Here is a 6,134-nt window from a genome sequence, read left to right on the forward strand (position 1 = left end):
TGGATATAAATGTTAATTTGATATCGGAGAAAAACATCGTTAGTAATTCATATACCAAGTTAACATTTAATAATGCCAATTACGACACTATCAATGAAATTATTATTTCTACTCATTGGGACAAATTATTTTCATCTAAAGATGTAAATATTAACATTGCATGTTTTTATACAGGTTTAGATAACATTGTTATTAACCACATCCCTAGAATTAAGATCAATAAGGGATAATACCCTCTATGGTTTTCTAAACACACAATCAATCTAATTAAAAATAAATTAAAGGCACATAAAATGTGGAAACTGTACCGAAGACAATCTGATTACGACAACTTTTTAAATTTACGCAAAACAGTAGATGATGACACGCAATGATTACAAAGATTATATTTATAAAACAGAAATAAACATTGTCAAAGACGTTCAATATTTCTGGTCATTTTTTCACAACAACAAAAAAGACTTACTAAAAGCTTACCAATAAAAATGAAATTTAATGATCAGGAAGCTTCGAATTGTGTTGACATTAGTGAACTCTTTTCTAAGTATTTTAGTGGAGTATATGAACCTTCTGATACACCAACTTTAATTGAGCCTAGTCAATATCATGAATGTTTTGTAGTTAACAATACAGGGTGATTTTCAACATATGCGCATAAACTTGGGAAATGATAGATGATGAGTAATAATGAAAAAAAAATGTAGTAAAATATTTTTAGTTATGGAGATATCCATATTTTTTTAAATAAAAAACGTGTATTTTTCAACGTGTTTAATTTAAACTAATTTAAAGCAAGTGTTCGAAGTTGTTTCCATTATTTTCGATACAGACTTGAGCTCGTCGAATCCATGAAGACGTACATGCACGGGCCAAACCAGGCTGTAGGCGAATTGCGTCACTGGCAGCGTGTATACGATGTCATAGCTCTTGCTCAGTATCAACTTCGTTTACATACACCATTGTTTTCATATGACCCCACAAATAAAAGTCTAATGGATTAAGGTCAGGCGAGCGAGGGGGCCACCCAACTGGACCATCACGGCCTATCCATCGTCCGGGAAACACACGATCTAAATGTTGTCGCACTGGTCGTGAAAAATGTGGTGGAGCACCATCATGAAAAAACCACATGTTCTGCCTAACGTTGAGATTGACATTTTCAAGATGCACTGGTAAATTTTTGCGCAAAAATTCTAAATACCGAGCACCAGTCAAACGATTTTCCAGAATAAAAGGTCCGATGAGCATCCCGTTCAGAATTCCAGCCCATACATTTACAGAAAAACGTCGTTGAAAGTATGTTCTCCGTGTAATATACGGATTTTCCAAAGCCCAGTAATGAGTGTTATGAAAGTTGAAAATTCCATTGCGCGTAAAATTTGCCTCATCCGTAACTAAAATGTTCATGGTAAAGTTTGGGTTTAACTGCTGGTGATGTAACAACCACTCATAAAAGTGTACTCGAAGCGGAAAATCTCTTGGAAGTAGGGCTTGTACTCTCTGCACATGAAACGGGTACAGCAACTCGTGCCTTAAAATTTTCCAACTTGTAGATTGCGATATTCCAAATCGCGCTGCAATTGTCCTAGTGCTAATTCCAGGTTGTTCTTCGATAACTTCTAAAATATCCTCCTCCAGATTTAGAATATGCCTAGGTCTATTAGCTCCTCCATCTTGTCCAGGCCGCGGCCGCAAATTGCCAGTTTCTCTACCCCGCTGAATAACACGTAAGAAAGCCCCACGTCTCGGGTGATATTTTCGGGAAAATCTTTGGGCATACAGATCAGCTGCTGCCACTGCATTCTGATGCGTTTCTCCGTAAACCAAAACCATGTCGACAAGTTCTTCGTTTGTAAAAATGTGCGCCATTACATTTGACGCTTTTATTTTGTTCGTGTGAAAATAACGATCGAAAACGATCACAGCCACCAACAAACTAAGTACTGCTAAAGATTCCAAACATTATGACTTGTTTACTATCAGTTATTAATAAACAAAATAAGTTCGTCTGATACACGTTCTGTTGACATTTGTTTAACTTTATTTCGGAAACCAAAAATATTTTACTACATTTTTTTCTCATTATTGATCGTCATCTACCATTTCCCAAGTTTATGCGCATAGGTTGAAAATCACCCTGTATTGATATAAATGACATTCAATCCGCACTTATATCTATGGATCCTAAAAAGGGACCTGGTCCAGACGGTTTTCCTTCATTTTTTTTGAAGTCTTGTCCTAGCTTGTGCGAGCCTTTGTATATTTTGTATAATAAATGTTTATCCAGCGGCATTTTTCCTCATATTTGGAAAACAGCTCAAATTGTGCCAGTATTTAAATCTGGAGAAAAAACTTATGTACGGAATTACAGGCCTATTTCCCTACTTAGTCACTTTGGTAAACTTTTTGAATCTTTGCTGTTAAAACAATTATTCTTTAAGGTCAAAGCAGCTATTGATGTTAACCAACATGGCTTTTTCCAAAAAAGATCGGTAATAACCAACTTAATACCATTTATTCAGAGTATAAACGAATGTATGGATAGTGGTCTGGAAACTTGTGCCGGGTACACCGACTTTTCCAAGGCTTTTGATAAGGTACATCATCCTACACTTTTCGTGAAGTTGGAGAATTTCGGTGTGCACGGGGACCTACTCAAACTCATTAAAAGTTATCTAACAAATCGCTCTCAGTACGTTGTCATAAATGGAGTAAAGTCTTCTTGTACAACCTAACTTCAGGAGTACCGCAAGGTTCTCATTTGGGACCGATTTTGTTCTCAATTTTTTTAAATGACATTGGTCAATGTTTCTCTACCTGTAGATATCTTGCATATGCAGATGACCTAAAAATCTTTACAACAATTAAGAAGGTATCAGATTTTCGCGCCCTGCAATCTGATCTTGCAAATTTTGAAAGGTACTGTACCTTAAATAAATTATTTATTAATCCAGAAAAATGTCATTCTATACTTTTTAGCAGAAAACCATTTCAGACACAAAACAAATGTGATGTCTATCTCGGGGGCACTATCTTGAAGTATGTGGAGTTTATTAAGGATTTAGGTGTGACCTTGGATTCCAGACTGCTCTTCGACGTTCATATAGAAAACATTGTTCAGAAAGCTCTAAAAAATCTAGGTTTTGTATCTCGAATTACAAAGGGTTTTAGTAATCAATCATCTTTAATATTATTTATAATGCATTCGTTAAACCTACTATAATAGAATATGCGACAGTGGCTTGGAATCCGATGTATCACAAATATATTGACCAAATGAAAGAGTTCAACGCAAGTTTGTAAATATAGTAAATTTTCGCTTTAATAGACAAATACATTTTTTTACTTACTATGATAACTTAAAATTTTATGGTATAAAGCCCTTAGAGAGTCGTAGAAACAATTTTCATTTAATATTGATTTATAAAATTATTTATAATTTAATAGACTGCCCTTTCTGTCTGGAAAATTTACATATCAACGTTAATCCTTAATTCCTTATATTTTGCGTAATAGATCGACCTTTAGCATCTCAAGATATTCTTCAAACTATTTGTCTAACTCTCCATTGTTCAGATGCGCCCGTAGTTTTAATCATTTTCAAGAAACCAATTTGAATAATGATATATTTTTCTCTAGTATGGCTTCATTTAAGCGATACTTTATATATTGTCCTTTTTTTCCCTATTGTCATTATTCATATGTATATATGCTTCTTTATTGTTTATAAGAGATACTATTAAATAAGTTAGTTAGGTTTATATTACTTGGTGTATTTGTTGGTTAGGTTTGGTGAAAATGTAATGTTTGGCAAAGCGCTTACTTGTATTTAAATTCATTTAAGATACATTCATTTAAGATACTTTGTGCTTTCCTGTTATTGGATTGCTGTAGGAGAGCCTTGTACTTAAATAAATAAATAAATAAATACTCAAGACAAGTATGAAGTCGGAAGTTTTAAGCACATATTAATGAGACGAGTGAAAATAAGCAGGAAGCAACACATTAATTATAGACTGAAGAACTTATATATACATTATTTTTTTAAAACTACACTAAAGAACCAATAATAGAGAAGGTTACGAAGCAAGTAAATAATTTACAGTATTCCTATTATACTAGTCGCCTTAAATAAGTAATTGATGAATTAATATCATATTCAATTTATTTTACAAATTATCGTAGAGGCGACACATGGATATTACAGGAGAATTTAGGTAATAGTTGGTTCGAGCACCTATTGCAGTAAATGGCAATGGATCTGCTATTTTTGTCCTAATGATTGTCTTAGATTCATTCAAAATTAGCAGATGCTATTTTTTTACAAATACTGTCACTTGCATTCCAATACATGTTCTTATCTATGAAACTTTACTTTGTATCTTAAAGTAGTTGTCTCCTACTGCTCTACTCTAAATAATTTCTGTCTCATGATATGTTTAGTATAGTTTAGTGCTAGTATGTTTATATTTATATTACAATTTGCACAAGTGCCATCTGCAAATAAAACGAAAGTAGCACTACTGCCAGACAGAAGAGTTCCTATTTGCAGAAATAGCTAATCGCATTACTTCATGTCAACATGCCCAAAAAATCAATTTTAACTAATCTTTTTATCTCATATTTTGTCAATATGAAGCTATTAATGGAATATCCCAAGTTGATGTTATACAGATATGGAAAAAACATTCAATAAAGTGAGACGATCTATAATCCTGAAATCTTTGTCAGACTTAGATGTATCTCCTTCTATTATTTGCCTAATTCAGTCATATCTCGGTTGTAGGTTTCAATATGTTGAAATTAAAGGTTCCAAGACATGTATCTTTAAAAGTACTTCTGGTATTCCACAGGGTTCCAATCTTGGACCAATGCAAGGGGATTATTGTTTGCCGACAGATTCGGTCAGAGAATGATTGTTGGGTGTTGCAAAATGAATTCTGCGATGTTGCGAGCTGGTGAGAATTAAATAGCTTCAGATTAAATGTTAGTAAGTGTATGTCATTCACCCTTAATAGTAATCTCCCATAATTTTTTACTTTACACCTTAAATGGTGAACAACTTCAAAGAGTACCCCAGCAGAGGGATCTAGGAGTAATTTTCGACCTGACTCATTTTCCAAACACATTTTACCTAAAGTAGAAAATGCCCAAAAAATCTCAATAAATCTGGATTTATTGTTAGAGCCACTAAGGAGCTAGGTGTTGAAGTGAGTCTCCATCTTTTTGATAACTTAGTTTTGCCAAACTTGGAAAATGGGTCCATAATTTGGTTCCACCAGTAGGGGAGAGGTAGGAACACTGGGACGCAAAACTTTTAATATTAATAACTTTTTTATTAAACGCTATTTTAAGCTAATATTTTATCTCTACATTTGGAATATAAATAGGAACTGAAAAACGATATTGCTTTTTGACGAAAACTAAAGGTAACATCTCAAAAAAATTAAAACTAAAAAATACCAGATGTCTCTATCTATACTTATTCATGTTGGAACACTGAGACGCAACACTTATTATTATTATTTTAGCTTAAGACTGTTAAAGTTTATCTCAAATTTCAAAAGCGACTTTTGACGCTTGGTTAACCCTTTTTTAATGTTAATGTTAATATCTTTTTTTAATACATGTGAGATATATGGGACCATTGGAAATAAGAACCTGCTTCCACATTTAATGCTTTTTCTTAAAAACGATATTTCAAAATCATTTTCTTTTATTTGAAATAGGACTTTGCCCACATAGTATGTTTTTTGCTTAGAGTTAAATTCAACCAGCACATATTTCCCGATATTAGGACAGCGATCAAGATATTCGAAACTAATTGGGGGCTCGGGATCTTCACCAATATAATCTTCTCCGCTAGAATCCTGTAATTCCATTTCATTTTCATCTTGTTCATCAGAATCACTATCTAATACGCGCTTTTTTACTTTTTTTCTTTTGGTGTTTTTTCTCTAGATTTAATAAGTTCCATTTTCTCCGGAGTATCGGTAGCAATCATCGTCTTTCCTTTGCGTTTTTTGTTGCTCTCGCCTGATTTTCTTGGCGGAGCTTTAGGATAACCTTTGAAAACACTTGGGCTAACAAAAGTTTTCGTGGCGGTGTCACTGTTACTTGGACCTGCATTTTCT

The sequence above is a fragment of the Anthonomus grandis genome, chromosome 14, assembly GCF_022605725.1.
Source record: "Anthonomus grandis grandis chromosome 14, icAntGran1.3, whole genome shotgun sequence".
NCBI classification, from domain to species: Eukaryota; Metazoa; Arthropoda; class Insecta; order Coleoptera; family Curculionidae; genus Anthonomus; species Anthonomus grandis.